Below are 19596 nucleotides of genomic sequence, written 5' to 3'. Positions count from 1 at the left end.
CCTTATTGCATATGCACTAAATGGATGCCTTACGGACTTGTGCAGATTTCTAGATAAACACTTGGGTTGATTTTTTGCACTTCTATCCGCACTTCATCTTTGAGCTTGCAATACCTGGCTCCAATGAAGTCTATGAACATCTGGGAGTTATCTGAATCTGGATTTACTCTGATTAATAGGATCTTGGCTCTTGTGCTGCTTTTGCTGCTCATCAAGTATCTATGACCTTTTGAATATGTGTACAAAAATTTATCCCCGTTGTAGCCATATAGCTGCAAAATTTTCTCTGTTGCAGTTGTGCATGTGTTGCCACTGCTACTAGCTTGCTCTGTTGTACTTGAACTCTCAGCTCGATTTGAGTCCATGTTAACAAGTTCTGTAAAAACTGTCTCCTAGCAGATTTTGGTATCGATTATAATTTCTCCTGCTCGTACTATCCTAATCTGCAATCATATGCAAGTTGTGCCCCTGTTCATCCAACTAGAAGGTCATTTGCAATGCAATTGCTTGCACTTGCCAATTTATAGCGTGACAAATTGTGAAGTTTGCCTGCCGCTCAAACGGCTTTGAGTTGGTTGATTTCAGCTTTTTTTTGGCTATTTTTCCTGCTTCACTTTGCACGGTGTGCTTGATTTGTGGTGTTTGCTCGATGTGCGGTACTCTTCCTGCCTTTTTCAAGGTTTGTTCGGTGTGCGGTACACGTTCTGGCTTTCTTTTTGCTTTTCTGCCTCGTTTTTGTGTTGTTTGCTCGGTGTGTGATTTTTTTTTTTTTGCTTTTCTGGGTCTTTCTGACTTTTTGGCTTTTTCTGGCACTTTCGACGACTTTCTTTTTATTCTTCTTAATTTTTGTAAAATTTCAAATTTTCTTGATTTTTTGGTCTTTTTATGATTTTTTTTGGAAAAATTTTGATCTTTAAAGAATTTTTTGTGAATTTGTGAATTTTATTTTATGAAATTTTTTGTGATTTATTGGGATTTTCCGGGTTAGTTTTTGAATTATCTATAGAGTTTTTGAAATTTTAAAGATTTTCTTGAATTATTGGAATCTTTTCTGATCCTTTTTTGAGTTTTTATGAATTTTTTGAGTTAATTACTCTTTTTGTCATTTTTTGGCAATTTTTAATGTTTTAGAATTCTCTAAGAAGTTTTGAAAATTTTAATGAATTTTTAATTTTTTTGAGGAATTTTTTCTATTTTTTGATAAAATTTTAATGATTTTCTAATCCTTTCTAATATTTTTTAATTGGATTTTTTGATTTTTTATTCTTTTTATGGTTTTTTGATTTTTTTAATTTAAAAGCCCTTTTTATTTTTTAATTGGATTTTTTTGATTTTTAAATTCTTTTTTATGTTTTCTGTGGTTTTTCTTGATGTTTTATTTATTTATTATACTAGAATAAAAAAAATAATTAAAAAAGACTACCTACCCACTTACCTGGCGACGATGAAAGGGCGTTGACCCGCTGACAGCGGCTGGGTGACCGGTGCTAATTGCGGGCTGGGGCGCGCAGGGCGCGCGTGTGTGTGAGTGCGCACCGTCGCAACGGCCACTACTGGTCTGCTGGGCCCAGGATTCGGCGCAAAGAGAAACGAGAGCACTCGGTGCCTGATGATGGCGTGGCAGCCTGTGACGGGCAGGACAAGGACGCGGAGGGAGAAAAGAGAGAGAAGCGTGTGGACTTGTGGCTGACCTGCTGACAAGGCGGCCTTGTCGCATGCGACAGGAGATGCGTGGGCTGCACCCAGTGTCAGGGAAAAATCACTTTGCCAAACATACAAAATTCCTTTTCTTCATTTTGTCAAGAGGAAAATTTAGGAAAGTAGGTTTTTTTTTTTGGAGTTTTTACACTATTTTTCTCTATTTTAAGGCGGAATTTCTCCTTTTCCGCTCGCCCTCAACCGGCTTTTTGAAATTGAGAACGACACGATATTAAGCTGAGACACATTTTTTCCGAACATTGGGCAGCGTACTTTGGGGCAGTGGATGAAGACAAAGGGGGGCGCATGGGTCTCGGGTTGCTGGCGCGTGGCAAAGAGCACGAGAGAGAGACAGTGTGAGTGTGGGGTGGGTTCACCCGGAGCGGGAAAAAAGAAGAAGAGAATTTGAATTGTCAACAAAAACTATCGCAAGAGACGGTAAAAGTCTAATCAAAAGTTTTATGCGCCACAAGGCACGGCGGGAGTCGAAAATTATTTTTTCTTATTAATGGATTTTCAATCGTCCGAAAATGCCAAAATTAGGTTGAAAATTAGCCGAAACTCCAAAAAATCGCAAGAAAATCCCAAAAATTGCCAAAAAATCCAAAAATTTCTCAAAAAATTCTGGAATCTTAGAAAATCACCGACATTCACAACAGAACATTTGCAATACGCAAAAGTACACCAAAAATAGCAGATTTTACCGAAAATGTAATTTGCAACACAATTGTCAACCTGGCCCCCGAAAATAGTAAGACGCTCAAAACTAGACCACGGAGGGCACGAATACGAACAAAATGATGCCGTAAATACGCCCACACAATATAGCTTGTAAAGATTGCAAAATATCAATTTTTTACGGAATTAACAAAAAATTAATGCAAAAATTACCAAAAATTGCAAAACTTATCTGAAAATACCAAAAAAATTTCTACAAATTCTCCACACATAGGGGATTAGTGCAGTCAAATAAAATCACAAAAATCACATCAATTCAATTGCCAAAAAATTTCATCAATAAAATCAAGACTAAGCAATTAAACCGGCAAAATAACGACAAAATTAGGTAAAAAATTGACGCAATTGAAATGTGTAAATCCCTGTTTTGAGCACAAAAATGTAGAAATTAATCATTATACACATCAATTATGCAATCAAAATATGAATCAATTATGCAAAATTAAACACTTTTTTAGGCACACACACTAATAAAATTGGCAATTTTTACCAATCTTTACAAAAGGGCAAATTTTGTCAAAATTGCAATGTGACTGCACAAATCATTATTTAGGCATGACCACAACACAAATCAATCATCGCAATTGAAAAATCATTAAGCACACATTGATTTCTAGGTGCACAAACATGGGCAAAATAGTGCACACACACCTAAAATTAGGCATACACACACTCAATTAGAATGCACACACTTGATTTTAGTGTACACAAACTTGCAATTGACTATCCAAGCATGCAATTAACTCAATTAGGAACCCATTTAGCAACACACATTCGCCAGTTAGCAATTGAAACTTTTCAAATTCATATGCCACCAAATCTTCAAAATTTCGGCATTATGACGGCGTGAAAACAAAAAATAAAAAAAATTTCAATCCACATTGCACCAACATTACATTGCATCATGGTGGGATCTCTACACAATTCTACACATCTTTAGATTCTAGGGAGGTTAAGAATACCACCTTAATTACCTTCAATTGAAGATCAATTGAATGGTCGAATGCTCCAATCCTTCATAGCAAATTAGTAAATTAGCAAAAATTAGTCAAATTAGCAAGGTGTTAGTGTGAAATTAGAGTGTGTAAACACACAATTGGCAAGATACGGTGACACATTAGGAAATTATGAACACATTGCTTCATGCACACACATCCAAAATCCACAAAAACATAAAGACACAAGTGAAATTAATGAGGGAACGCATTCGATTATGCCACAATTACACTAGCGTAGGCCATTGCCCCCGGCAATGGTGCCAAATGTTGGGGGTTCCATCGTTGCAATATCTCCAATGACCAACAAAGTTGTCAATACGGAGGGATGAGCTATCCGGCTAGGGCATGGAAACACTCACACGTTTAGTGAGCTAATCGTTCTGCAACACAAATGGTTAACTCTATGAGGTGATCTTCTCGGCCTATGGAGGAGGTAAGCCACAATGAAGGGCAATCTCCACATCCACTTCTCTTCATCTCTAATCAACTCAATCACACACACTACGATTGCAAGAGACACACAACACTAATCCTATCATGCAACACACTAATCGCAAGCACACACACATAGATCTATCATGCACCACACTCCAATCAAACCTACATGCACACACAAACAAAAGAGGGCAATCACACAAGATTAGAGAGGGATTAACCATTAATTCGTTAAGATCTAGTTAATCAAAGCATCATAGGCACTCATAAGAAGCATGAGAGAGACATAGTGAAAGAGAATGAATCATTGATTAGTGTTAATCAAATATTAGGAGCAAGGAGAAGCTGAAGGACTCCATAGCCACACACCTCAAGAGCTCTCAACAAATGAGTTTGAGAACCCTCATTTCATTTACACACTGCCTTATATACCTAGGGTAATATGCAATGTACGGGTGCCCAAGGCCTCTAGGGCTCCACCACTTACTAAATCTACTACCTAGGCACACTAACTGACGTGTTCTTTACATCTTGGAACTCCCATTGAGCCCGTAACACATTAAAAATATTACAAATGACTTGCAATAAATCGGGAATTTACAATACGTGACCATTTTAGGAAAATGTGGAATATGTGTGACTCCAATCTTCACTGCTTCTTCTGGCTGATCTTCGATGTGCATCTGTACATCTTTGGTCTTTAGCAGCTTCTGTTAACTGACATTGACTTAGTTAACAAGGTATGAACGTATCCCTTGCATCTATCCACACCCACCTAGAGTTCACTTGAGTTAGTCCACTCTTATCTTTGTGGACAATTGCATTAGGACCGCTAATAATAGCTTTGAACCACTTGACATCTAAGATAAAAATATCAAACTTCCTAAAGCTAATCTTCAAGGTGTCTTGGATGTAGCCAGAGTATGCAAGCTGGCTAGTCTCTGTGTTCTCATCCCTGGCACTACTCCGACTTTCTTGGATGAAGCTTGCCCTAACCCCATTATTGAAGGTGACCCTTTGTTCGTCTATCCGTTGAACTTTCTAAGTTCTCCCATGCAACCACAAAGCTCCATATTTGTGATGCTGCAGCCACAAAAATTGAATGAACTTATAGTCACTAAAGTAATGTGATCATGTGGATCTGCAAAAGGAAGTTGTGAAAATATTTACATGCCAATTGCAGCCCCTTGAAATCTCCTCTTCTTCTTCAGTAATCAACACTCCGTTCCTCTTTGCCTCTGAGATTGTCGTATCTAGCCACCACCCAGTAGAAAAGTCACACAAGTTTTAAAGATGATCTAGAAAAGAAAGGTTTCTAGTGGCACAATTGCACTTGAATTTTGCAAGCAATCTGCGAAGCATTGTTGCTTTTCCCCTTTGTACCTCTCTAGATACTTTTGCACGACTTTCAAGTTGAGAAGACAAAATCTCATAACCTTTTCTTGCATTGTGATATCCATTTTTCTAATGATGCCTTGTCCTTGCGGCTCGTCCCATGTCACCTTGATGTTGACCTTAGCAGTCCATATTCGGGGCATCTCTGGATCCACTGAGCCCAAAAATTCATTGATGAGAACAAGAGACTCTTACACAAGACATCCTTCAGCCATATAACCCTTAGAGCGAGCCCTTTGATGAATGAACCCCTTTAAAGTCTTCATGAATCTTTCCAAGAAGAACATCCATCCAGTAATTGCAACTTCACTGACTACATGCACAAGTAGATGCATTTGGATGGTAAGAAGGTTTGTTGGGAAGTACTTCTCCACCATACACACTACTTCGATAGCATTTAAGTGAGATGCATCTATGCTATCTTTTCTTATCTCTTTTGAACTGATCTAGTGTTCCAACTCACTGATTTTATAGATTGTTCTTCTGATGTCATCTACTAGACAATCCTTTATGAAAATTGGTAAGATAAAGTGTAAAAAAATATGTCAATCATGGGACTTAAGACCAATAAGATTTTATCTCTAGTAAAAGCCATTTTCAAACATCACATGCACCCAATGGGAGTCTTGAATGAAGATATAGTATTTTTCACTTGTTGCTCTTCTGCATGACTCAAAACCCATGGACATTTTGGTAAAGAAGAATTTCCATTGGGTTTAAGTCGAGGCCAAATCTCAAGCATTCGACCCACAACCTATAGGTCATCTCTTTGGGCCTTGCTCTCCCTTTTCAAGTGATGGTATCCCATAGGATCTCCCCCACATTCTTAACACTAGGTTCGTAACCTAACAGGACATAAAAGTGTCATTTCAGGGTTTTGAAAAAAACCTCCAAAACCACAGTAGATCCACTCATTTTGTAAAATCCTTTCATGAGGTTATAGTTCAAGGCCTACTACACATGGAAAAAATAAGAAACTTGTAAAATTTCTCATCTTTTGGTCACACCAAGCCTCCAAAGTTGATGGACCAGTACATTTTCATCAAAACAGTCATTTCTTACGTTTTGTTGCATAAAAATAGGATTAGGGATTTTTGTAGGACTTGAGATAAATTCCCTAGTTAACTTCAATGGGTTGGTGATCAGAACATATGATTGCTTCTCACTCACTATTTTTTGTTTTGCCAAAAGAAATAGGTACAAAAAAGTTAAATTTTTACCATTCTGCAAACCTATCATCAAAGTTTCTATAGCCACGCTCAATACGAATAATATATGCATGTTTTCTTAGTTCACTATTGTCCTTTAGGTTCATAAGGAGCCATGGAGCATGTCAAAAGAATAATACATCTCTTACCAAGGGGAATCTTGGGGACAAAGATTAAGTGCTAAATACAACAAACATGAAAAAACTGTGTTCAACATTATGAGTTCTAGAATCCCATAGAAACTATTCAATATCTAGCCAAATTTGATCCTTATGACTAGATATGGTTACTACCTACAAAATGCATGTAGTTGTCACAAGAAACTAACAATATTGAAAAAGCTATACTTGATATACTAGAATGTTTTGTTTTCTTCTATAATTGAAAAAATCAACCATCATTGTCTACTATGCAAAATAGGGTATTAGGTGCCCCAAAAGTCAAGGAATATTAGCTTTATGTTACAATATGAGACATAGAAAATCAAAACTGCATTTGGATATCATGAAAGCCACCAAAAAAATAATAGAAGAGCTAAAATTGGCTAAAAAACAGGATTTGACAATTTTTGTAATTTGGTCATAACTTACAACTTTAACATTTATTTCTCCCTAGAAGCATCAGGACATGTTGAGGACTACTAAACATAGTTCTCTAGCATTATAGGCCTCACAAACATGAATTCTAGAGTGGTATAGTTGCAAAAAGTTGAAAAAAGCCAAAAACAGGACCCGTTTTTTCACACAGTTTAGGTTGTGAAATGTTGTGCAAGGACAAGGTTAAAGATGGAATTGATATTCCAAAAAAATGTCGAGTTTTTTTCAGCTCATGAGACAAATTTCTAGACAGATAGCACCTCAAAATCAATTTTGAAACTCTTGACATAATTCAAGGAAAATGGTCACTTAACAGGACATAAAAGTGTCCCAGGACATAAATGTGTCCCATTACCAACCTAGTGTTAAAAATGTGCATTGGATCGAGCAGATGATTAATAAGCAGGTCTCTCAACTCCAGTGCTACTTGGCATCAGACATCTAGCACACTATCTTATCTTTAGGCTCCCTCCATCTTTCTCATTGGACTTTGGGGGGGTCATATTGCACTTGTCATACTATCTCATTGGGATTTGAAGGTTCATATTGCACTTATCATAATATCTTTGTTGGGTATCTAGGGGGTCCTTGTCCTCTTTGGCTTGCTCCAGATATTTACTAGACACTGTCATCCATGAAGACCTTGATAAACATACCCAAACATGGTTTGAACATCCTGTTTATCCAATCCTTAAAAGTCACATAAGCATTCACTAAACCAAATGCATCCTGTGATCTAAGAAAAGAAATCCAAGGGAGAAATAAAGGTAGCCTTTAACTGGTCTTCAAGAGGGATACCAATTTGAAAATACTAGAGAAGCCATCCATAATCGAATACCTTTCATGATCTGCTACCTTGATTAGAATATCATCTTGGAAAGGCAAAGGATAGTGATTGCACTTTGCAATATGATTCAATGGTTTATAGTCTATACACCTTCTCCACTTTCCAAAAATTCTAGTGTAATGATAATTGCGCTCAAAATCGGCAGTGCTAAGAGACCCACGTGGAGTATCTTGTGATTGCTTAGGCTTGTTAGCCTCTTGAGGGCACAAAGATGTAGATTGTCTTTGTTCATCTTGGAACATGTGGGGCATCTACCTTGCAATTGGCTCTTAGCCAAATTGATCTTAACAAAAGTATTCTTAGAGCAGGGAACATTTCCCTTCCTCTGTTGGTGATCATCATATGTTTGGGCATGAGCGATGGCTTCTTCCAAATTTTTTGGATGTTGGGACTTGAGATGAAGACGATATTCTTTGTCAAGACCCTTATTGAAACCCCATATCTTTTGGAAGTCATTTAGACCTTCTAGTTTTAATATGATTTCTTGATACTTAGAAAGATACTAAGTGAGAGAGAGGCCAGAAATGCGTCATGCATCCCATGCTAACCAATCCTTATCCTCTTCATTGGAGTCCACAAACTCTTTGGAGAAACAAGCTTGAAACCCAGCCCAAGACTGAGGACAAGCATCTATTGGAAATGTCATCCACCACTTATAGGCATTTCCTTTAAGAGATAGACTTGTTCCACAACTGTCTTAATATCTGGGGTGTGTCTCAGCCAATAAATATCACTCCATTTGTGTAAGAACATATTGATTGGATCCTTGTTGCGATCACACTCTTCACTATGAAACATAGGGATGGTGAAATTCTTAAGTAATGTATTGCTATCTTCTGCATATTTTGAAGCACTTGCCTCATGGACTCCTTGAGTCATGCAAACGTGGGTTCCTTAAACCGTGCAAGCTTGGGTTGCTTGAACCGTGTCAGCTTGGGCTCCTTGAGACATCCATGAATTCATAAATGTCATAAGTAGCTCAGTAAGGTTTGGAACATTTGCATTTAGAGGTTGCATTCAAGTACACTTTAGTGATTTTCCAAAGTCTTGAAATAATCCATATCTATAAGGCCATGATCTCCTAGACCATCATCGTCAGACATATTAGTGTCGGCAACGCCTGTGGTTGCCGGATTTTGGTGTGCATGCTCAAAATCAAAAGTGTGTGTTTGTGGGATATCCTTGCCGTCCATGGTAAACACACACTAATGTAGAGAGAGAAAAAAATGTCAACTTGTACCTTGTAAATCTTTAAGTAGTTGTGTTTTTTTTTCTTGGTGACTTTTGCATTGCATGCGATCCTCGCCTTGAAAAATCTGTAGCGCTTCACGTCTTGTTCTTCGAGAACACCTTCGTTGATTCTTCACAAAAACTCGTCGTTTTTGTGAAGGCTTTTGATCACTTATGAAACTTCTTTTTCAAAGAAAAAGGAATTTTGGAAGAAAACTTGTCTTTATAGCTTTCCTTTCCTTCTAGCTTTCTTTGTCAACTCAAATATGATATATTTCCTTGTTGTATACAACAAATATACAACAAGTCTCAATAGCTTGTATGGTAGGGTGTTGGCCTCTTACCCTCATGAGGTGGGTTCAACCTTCCTTCATGCAAGGGTTTAGAGGGCCTTCCTATGCATGCAACCAATGGCACCAATGGAGCCTCGGTGCCATATAGTTGTTGTTTGAGTCTGCCTTGGTTGCCCATCTTAGACAGTGGGCAGATGCTCATTGTGCCTGTCTTCTCTTTTGCTGCAGTGTGGGCCATCGTCTTCCCTGCTTGTTGCCTGCGGATCATAGGAGAGGAGATATGCATTGCTTGCACATGCAACCCGATTTTCCCCTTTTGTGAAATAGTTTGGATACCATTGAAAGGAGGGGAGTAATGTTGTGTGTTGGTTTCCACCTAACCACACTATCTTATAGCCTCCCCCTAGCGTACACACTGTTTGACTGTCAGAGTGGCCTTGTCGGTAGGACCCGTATCCTTACACTTGTATACCCAAAAGTTGATTGATGATTTGTTACCATATACATGTGGTAGGGATGTGAACACACTAGGACCGCCGGGGAAATTTTTCCCTCTTTAGGAGGTTTTCTCCCCCGTGCATTGTGTATACGTCCATCACTCTAGGGCTATCCATCTTTCCATTGCACACTAAGTAATACACTCTCTATTGTGTGCCTTGAGATTCCTTAGTCTTCTCCAAGCTGTGTGCGTTTCTCTGCAACCCTAATTCCAACAATTGGTTTCACAATAGGTTGCGTCCTCCCGGGCTTAGTCGTCAGTAGCTCCAGCACACGCCACCTCATTTTCTCCGATTTTAGTGAGCTTTGCGAGCGTTCGTAGGTCGACAAAAATTTTGGAATTCATATTAGAGCCGTTTTCGGCATAGCAAGTGCCTTACAGTCTTCTACGGTTTTTGCTATATAGCATGTGTTGTTCCCGCTTCATTTCTCCTCTTTTTCAGATAGTTTTCACATCAGGTGCAGCATTTACCATGGCTGACAACAACACAGATGTGTTCAAGATGTTTGTTGCTGAGTATAGATTGGATGGGGACAATTACCCTATGTGGTCTTACATGATGCAACATGTTCTTGTCTCAAAGGGTGTCTGGAATATTGTGTAGGGCATTGATGTACGCCTTAGTTCTGAGGATGCAGGCGATGTTGAGGATGTGGGATGTCTTACTGCAAGGATTGCTGCTATTAGAGTTGTTTTGCCTACAGTAGAACAATCTCATTGGGATGTAAAGGATGCGTAGGCTCATACATTGATTGCGTTGTCTATGAAGTGCACCATTGTTCCTCACATTCGTTTAGCAAAATTTGCAAAACAGGCTTGGGATATTTTGGTTGGTCTTTATGCAAGTCGCAATGAGGCTAAAATTGCTTTGGTGCGTAAAGAGCTGGAGTCAAAGATTATGCATGAGGAAGATGATATGGACACTTTCCTTGCTGGTGTCAAGGATATCAATGAGCAACTTATTTCTGTAGGTAAGTCATTTTAGACAGTTCCCTTGTGCAGATTGTCATTGATGCCTTACCAGATTCTTACCAAACGTTTGCTAGTACTTGGAGACTTATGACCCAAAAAAATCCTGGAGTTATCAAGTTCGATGCATTATGCACATTGCCGTTGCAAGAGTCACTTTCTAGGAAAAACAGGACTAGATAGTGAGCAGTTGAGCAAGCTTTTATTACTTCTCAAATAAAGGGTGGTTATAGCAATGCAGCCACTTCTTATGGTTCTGCTGCGAGTGGCAAAACTTCTCTTTCCAATGCTTCTGTTGGCAACACTTCGTCTGGCAATTTTGGTGATAAGGGCAAAAAGAAGATGCGTTGCCATTATTGTAAAGCAAATGATCACTTGATCAAGCAGTGTCCTAAGTTGAAGGTCAAAGAGGCTCAAAAGAAAGAGGATGGTTCCACTGCAAATGCTAGCTCCACTACAAATGCAGCCATTGTTGAGTCTTCTGTGAAAGGAGACTGTGATGCTGATGTTGATGTAGAATGGGTTTTTAGTGCAGAGTGCACTTACAATCCTGCTGTCTATGATGCATGCATGTCAGTTGCTACAAATTCACATGTGTGGTATTTTGATAGTGGTGCTACAAAGCACATTACCTCACATTGTGAATTGTTCACCTCTCTCGAGTGTGTCCCTCATGGGAATTGAGTCACTTGTGCCAACAATGCCTCTTATCTGGCTCAAGGAGTTAGAAAGATTGTGCTTACTACTGCAAATGGCAGTTGCTAAACTTGATAGACTTGGACTTGTAGTCCAATTTGTGGATGACAGATGTACAATTCATGATCTCAGTTTTGGTGATGAAATTGTTGCATCTAGGATTTTGTGCTGTGGGCTGTATAAGCTCACTTTGTATGAAAAGTGTGGATAAAATTTTGCAAATGCAGTTGCTGATTCAAGGGCTACTTCAGATACAAAACTTTGGCATGCACGTTTTGGTCATCTGAATTTTGCTAGTTTGCTATGTTTGCAAAAATATGATATGGTTTCTCCTTTGTGCCTCTTGAAGCACCTGTCAAACATGTTTGTGAAGGTTATATTTTGGGTAAGATGTAGCATTTGAAGTTTCCAAAGGATGGTTCAATCAGGGCCACATGCATGTTGCAAATCGTGCATAGTGATGTTTATGGGCCCATGCAAACTCCGTCCTTGGGCAATTACCTTTACTTCGTGACTTTCATTGATGATTACTCCAGGCATGCATGTGTATTTCCGCTTAAAGTGAAGTTCGAAGTTTTTATGTGCTTCAAACAGTTTTTGGATATGGCTGAAAATGTCTCGAAATGTACTATGGGCACCCTCTGTTCTGATCGACGGGGGGAGTATATGTCTCATGAATTTAATGCATTTCTGGCTAGTCGTGGAATAAAAAACCAATGTACAGTGCCTTATACACCTCAGCAAAATGGTATTGTTGAGAGGAAAAACAGGTCACTTACGAAAATGGCATGATGTATGGTCAAAAGTCAAGCTTTGCCGCATTCTTTTTGGCTTGAGGCCATTATGTGTGCCACTATGTACTAAACAGGTGTCCTATGAAAGCTTTGCGGTCTATTACTCCATATAAAGCATTGCATGATAGAAAGCCTTCTATTGAGCGCATGCGTGTTTATCGTTGTTTGGCATATGCTTTGGTGCCACAAACACAGTGCAAAAAATTGGATGATAAGGCTATCAAATGTATTTTTGTTGGTTATAGTGCTAAAAGCAAAGGTTACAGGTTGTATCATTCGCAAACAAAGTGTATTTTGGTTTCATGGGATGTAGTGTTTGTGGAAGATTCTGTTCAACCCTTGCTATCATGTACTAGAGACAATAATGTAAGCTCACATGACATTTATGACACTTTGTTTCCTCTTTTTAGTGGTGGAAATACGAATGTAAATTCCAATGAGGCAAATGTATAGCCTATGGGGGTTTTTGAAAATGTTATAGATCAGCCTATTACTGATGCAGATATACATGATGTACATGATGAGTAAAGGTCTGAACATGGGCAGGCTAGAGGTATGCCAAAATGGCTGGTGCATACATTGCGTGATAGTAAATTGGATGCCCCTTTGTCTAGTCGTACTCGTTCACGCTCTTGCCATGCATCTTATGCATCATATTGTTATGATTTGGCTCTGTCTAGCTTACATGATGTTGAGGAACCTCTGTCTTTTGATGAAGCACAGAATTCAAAAAATTGGATAGCTGCTATGCAATCAGAATATGATGCACTTATAGAAAATGACACATGGAATTTATGTGATTTTCCTCCTGGAAAAAAGGCCATTGGTACGAAGTGGGTTTACAAGTTGAAACGCAAGCCGGATGGTGAGATTGACCGCCATAAGGCTCGACTTGTTGCAAAGGGTTATAAGCATAAAAAAGGCATAGATTATGAAGAGACTTTTGCTCCCACTTGTCGTATGACTACTGTGCATTTTCTATGTGCATTGGCAGCTCATTTTGGTTGGGATGTACATCAATCAGACATTGTTACTGCTTTCTTTAATGGTGACATATTTGAGGAAGTTTATGTAACGCAACCTCGCGGTTTTGTCAAGAATGGACAAGAGGACAAAGTATTTGTAGATGTAACTAAGTCTTTGTATGGGTTGAAGCAATCTCCTCGTGCTTGGTATGAGAAATTTGACAGTCATTTGGTCAAACAAGGTTTTCATAACAGTCCAATAGAAAGCACATTGTATGTAAAGCGTGAGGGTGACGTACATCTCATTGTGTTCTTGATGTAGATGATTTACTGATCACTGGACCAAATGAGAGACATATTGCTGAATTCAAGGCTGATTTGAATTCTTCTTTCAAGATGAAAGGTTTGGGACTTTTGCATCATTACTTGGGTATACAATTTAAGCAATGTGATGGTGGTATTGCCTTGTGTTAGAAAAGTTACATAAAGACATTGCTATGTAATTTTGGACTTGAGGATTGCAAACCTATTGCCACTCCTATGGAAACAGGTTTGAAGTGGTGTCTACATGATGTTGGCGATCCTGCTGATGTCACTCTTTACCAAACTTCTATTGGATGCCTCATTTATGTATGCTTCATGAGGCCGGATATTCAGTTTGCAGTCTCACAGGTAAGCAGATTTATGCATAGCCCAGGGTCTAATCATTGGTAGGTTGTCAAAAGGATGTTTTACTACCTTAGTGGCACTTTACATCTTGGCTTGTTTTATCCCAAGGGGGATCATTGCCGCAAGACTTACATGCTTTTTCGGACTCAAATTGGGCTGGTTGTTTTGACATGCGAGTATCCACAAGTGGTTTTTGTTTCATGCTTGGCAGTTCATGTATATCATGGTTGAGCAAGAAGCAACCTACTGTGGCTACTTTGAGTTGTGAGGTTGAGTACAGGGCAGTCTTTACAACTACGGTTGAGTATGTATGGCTCAGACGCCTTATGGAAAATTTGGGTGGGGGAAAGGGCATTGCCAGCACTATCTACACTGGCAGTTAGAGCGCATTGGCAGTTGCAAGGAACCCAGTTTTTTATGCTTGCACTAAGCACATTGAGGTGCATTATCACTATGTCAGGGAGAGGCTCTCAGCAAGAGAGATCAACTTGGCTTATGTGCCAATAGAGGACAATCTTGCAGATCTTTTCACAAAGCCATTGTCTTGTGAGAAGCTTGCAACTTTCCACAAATCTTTGGGCTTACTCCCCTTTGTGGACTGATCATGTCCTCAGGGCATGGCACTTCCCTTTACTCATGTGCCAGCTCTCGTTCACCGCATCATTCGAGGGGGGATTTGTTACCATATACATGTGGTAGTGATGTGTGTGAACACACTAGGACTATTGGGGCATTTTTTCCCTCTTTAGGAGGTTTTTCCCCCGTGCTTTGTATATACGTTCATCACTCTAGGGCTATCCATCTTTCCATTGCACACTAAGTAATACACTCTCTATTGTGAGCCTTGAGCTTTGTTTGTCTTCTCCAAGCTGTGTGCATTTCTCTGCAACCCTAATTCCAACATGATTTACTTATCATCCTGATACTTTATGTCAATGATATCCTCATTGTCGAGAAGTATAAATAGAAGATTCCATCTTGAAGAAGTCACTTAGCATTTAGTTTTTTATTAAGGATTTTGGAGATGCAAGTCACTTTCTTGGTGTGCGTATCAAGAGGGATAGAAAATGTGGAATAATAGAGTTGTCTTAGGAAACATATATCCATATGGTCTTGCAACATTTTAATATGAGGGGGTGAAGGCTACATTGAATACCCCAATGCAGGCATATGAAAAACTTAGCAAGAATGCTGCTCCCAAGTTTGATGTTGAGAAAGATGAAATGGCCAAGGTGCCATATTCTTTAGCAATAGCCAGTCTTATGTACACGATGGTAGCTAGAAGAGCGTACATTGCTTTTGCAATGGGAGTATTTAGCAGACTTATGAAATCCTGGTAGAAAGCATTGGGAAGGAGTGAAGCACATCTTGAGATATTTGAAAGGTATGCAAGACAAGTGATTGCACTTTGGGAATAATGATGCATCCATTGTGGGTTACACAGATGCAAATTATGTAGATTGTGTGCATAGTCAAAAATCCATGTTTGGCTATGTTTTCCTATTTTCTGGAGCAATTGTGCCATAGGGATTATGTCTCCAAAACTATACGTCATCTTCCACCACAGAGGTAGAGTATGTGGTAGTTTTTGATGCTAGTAAGAAAATTGTGTGGGTAGCTCATCTAGTGGGAGATCTAGAATTAATCAGACTCCAGTGTTGCATTGTGATAGTCAGAGTGTGATTGCATTAGCAAAGAACCCCATACTTCTCTCCAAGTTGAAACACATTGAAGTTTCTTATCATGTGATAAGGGACATATTGGCTAGAAAGTGCATTGAGCTAGTCAAGGTTTATACGGATGGAGACCCTGCATGCTCTCACGTAGAGCCTACTCTTTGAGCGGTTTGCACATTGCATGGAGATGATGGGTGTATGGTGAAGCCACTTGAATACTTTATGAATGTACGGATGAGCATGCTTACACTTATAGCCACTTGGGCCACAATGTCCTTCAAGTGGGAGATTGTTAGGGTTCATGCCAACTAGGTGGATACGCATCTTACTAATCTTGTTAACTTTATCTCTATTCATGTTAAGTATGGAGCTTGATTTACCCTTGTAATTTTCTGTGGTAAAAGCGCACATTTGTAAGGTCCCCATTATGAGGAGAAGCCATCGTGCGTGAAGGAAAATCACTCACCGGAAACCAAAATTTTCACGGACAAGAATGAGGGGCAACTTTAAAGGCCTCGGGTGCGGAGGCCCTCGAGACCTTTTTTCGCCGGAATATTCTTTTTCGCCGGAATATTATGGCCGGCCGGCGGCCGGAAAGTGGTCGGAAAACAACCGGTCGGTTGGCCGGTGGCCGATAGTCAATGGCCGGTGGCCGGTGGTCGGAAGTCAATGGCCGGTGGCCGGTGGTCGAATTCAATGGCTAGTGGCCGAATTTAAAAGCGGACTTGTCTTCTCAAGGGCGGCCACACATGGGCGGATTGGAGGGTCCGATTTGGACTTATTCGCACAAGGGCGGCTACACATGGCTGTCTCTCATAAGAGAGGGCAGCCCTTTTGGCCTATAAAAGGAGGCCATTTCTACACACATTTCATAGTGTGAAGTTGATGCAACAAGGTGAGTGTGAGGTGGTGAGAGTGAAGCAAGGCAGGAGCTCCATTAAGGGTATAATCCCTTTGTAAACTACTTCTTGTTTTGAAGTACTAAAGCCATTGAGTGGCTGCTTTCCTGTGGACGTAGCCCACATTGGGTGAACCACATATATCGTGTGTACTCTCTCTCTCTCTCTCTCTCTCTCTCTCTCTCTCTCTTCTCTATAATCTCGTGTATATAAATCTATCTCTCTCCATTAAGTAAGCTACTCAATTATCTATTTAGCTACGTCTTATTTCCTAACAATTCATTCGTAATATAGATCAATAAGGAGTAGTGAGAAATTTGAATCCTCACTAAGAGCTCCACCGAGAATACTTTGCATTCTCCTTCCTTGCACAACACACAGAGCACGCACGCATCCGTACACACACTCTTCACAGAAGGCTCTAGATGCATGAGGCTACTTATGCCACTCATGACTTGAAGTTGGTTGTAGTCATGCATGCTCTCAAGCTTTGGAGGCATTAGTGAAAAAATTGAGTTGGTAATTGATCACAAGAGTTTAAAGTGGATCTTTACACAATCTAACCTCAATATGCAGCAATGAAGATGGATAGAAATTTTGCAAGAATATGATTTTGAAATCAAGTTCAAACCAAGTAAAGAAAATGTTGTAGTAGATTCCCTAAGTCACAAAGAATTTGTAGGGGTAGTTTCAATGGCCAAAAATCCTAGTCTAGACAAGCTTACGGATGTTGCTGTAAAGAATGCAAAATATCAAAAGCTTAGGTTCAATCTTACATAGTTGGAATGTATCCAAGCCTCTACATTATGCTCTTGATGATGGACAAATTTTCTATACGAATTGTTTATACATACCTAAGGATGCTACCTTATGGAATGATCTTATATGAAGCGCATGATAGCCCAACTTCAAGACACCCAAGCTATGTCAAGACCCTCAATGCTCTTCACAAAAGTTATTAGTGGCAAGGGTAGAGGGGAGACATCCTTTGCTATCTCAAGCAATGCCTTTCTTGTCAAAGGGCTAAATATGACAAACTAAATATGGCAAGTAAATTACATCCCTTGGATATTCCTCAAATGAAGTGGGAATTTTCCAGCATGGAATCTATTGAGGGACTTCCCATTATTCAAGCTAGCTATGATTTGATTATGGAAGTATCAACATGCTCACTAAAGTGGTACATCTTATACCAATCAAAATTACTTTTACGGCTTTAGATATTAATCATCTTTACATGAAGGAAGCCTTTTGACTTCATGGTTTACACAAGAGGATTCTAAGTGATCAAGATACCAAATTTACTTCAAATTTTTTGGCATCATTGCTTCAAGCCATTGGTACTCACCTATGCTTCAATACTATCTATCATCCTCAGACCAGTGACCAATAGAAAGGATTAACCAAGTAATTGAATAAAACCTCTAAGATTACTACAATCGAGAGCCTCAAGAATGAATTCAATATCTACTCTTAGTAGAATATACCTATGACTCCTCTACTCACACAAGTATTGAGATAACACACAAGTATTGAGATAACACACGTTTACATTGTCTACTGTCAAGAGTGTTTATCACCTTTGAACTTTAACATATCGTAATGGTAGAAGCAACAAACCAAATGTTTGAAGAGATGGGGGCATGGACCAAAGCTATTTAAAGAAATACTTAAGCAAACCAAGATCATCAAAAGAAATATACATACCTTAATAGATCTACTGAAAGGATTTTCAAGAAAGGTGACCTAGTTTTCTTCAGAGTAAAGCCCAAGAAAAGTAATTTACCTTTAGGGAAGATAAGAGGTTTAGCTACCACTATTGTGGACCATATGAAGTCATCATGGTTATAAGTGATTGTTTCCACCTCATCTCTAATTTCATAATGTGTTTCACATTAGCTTGCTGAAAAATTATGTGCCTAACCCAAATCATATCTTTGATGAGAAAATCGTCTTAGCGACCCATGATGTATTTCAACTTCAACCAAATTATATCTTGGAGACTCAAGATTCTCACACACCTAATTTTTACGGTATTAAAATAGAGTGAATTTTTTCTTTGGGAGAAATTAAGTTGAATCTAATTTTCCTAATTCATGATATTAGAAAGAGTAATGGTACAATTATGCTACCCAATTTTTCACTTTTTGTAATTTTCTAATCAGCTTTAAAATTTCTAAAATATAAGAATCAAAAGTAATTTTTTTGTATGACCTTTAAAAATAAAACCTTATAGTCAAAGGTGTATTTTGATCTTAGAAAGCTTTTACAAATTTTTAAAATTTGAAAGTTTATTTATTACTAATTTTTGTCATTTTTAGCTAAAGTAATGCTAAAAACTAGAAAAATAGCTTTAAAATATCAATAATTTAGATATAATAATTATCTATTAGAATAAATAAAGATAATTAGGAGAGGATTTCACCCTTAATTTTTCTAATTATTATTAGTAACATTATCTTTTTTCACACATTATCTTGGTAGAAAAGTACAAGGATATTTCAGTTAATTATGGTAGAGCTTAATAAATAAGAATTTCAAAATCTAATATTTATGCTAAAGCTAGACATAAAATGAAGGATTTAAATAGAAAAATTTACCTAAGGTTTACGAGAGTGCATCTAATAGCCTTAGTGCATTCTAGGCTACCTTTAGTAAATAAAAGAGAATAATAAATTAATTTAAGTGGAGTAGTTATGGCACCTCTTAAAGGAGTTCCAGATCAACAAAAAATATATATGAGCTGGTCCCAGCAACTTGGCAACATTATGGAGCACGAGGAAGCGATATTGATTATACCTACCATGGATATTGCACATGTTAGAACTGTCAACTTATGTATACAACATCAATGGTCACGTATGTAATGTATGCATAAGCTGAATGATAGTTCTAACATGTGCAATATCCGTGGTAGGCATAATTGATATCACCTCCTTGTGCTCCATAATGCTGCCAAGTTGTTGGGACCGGCTCATATATATTTTTTGT

The sequence above is a fragment of the Adiantum capillus-veneris genome, chromosome 6, assembly GCF_014529385.1.
Source record: "Adiantum capillus-veneris isolate H3 chromosome 6, ASM1452938v2, whole genome shotgun sequence".
Classification (NCBI taxonomy): Eukaryota; Viridiplantae; Streptophyta; class Polypodiopsida; order Polypodiales; family Pteridaceae; genus Adiantum; species Adiantum capillus-veneris.
The sequence above is the reverse complement of the archived record's forward strand: the minus strand, read 5'-3'. Positions refer to the sequence as shown.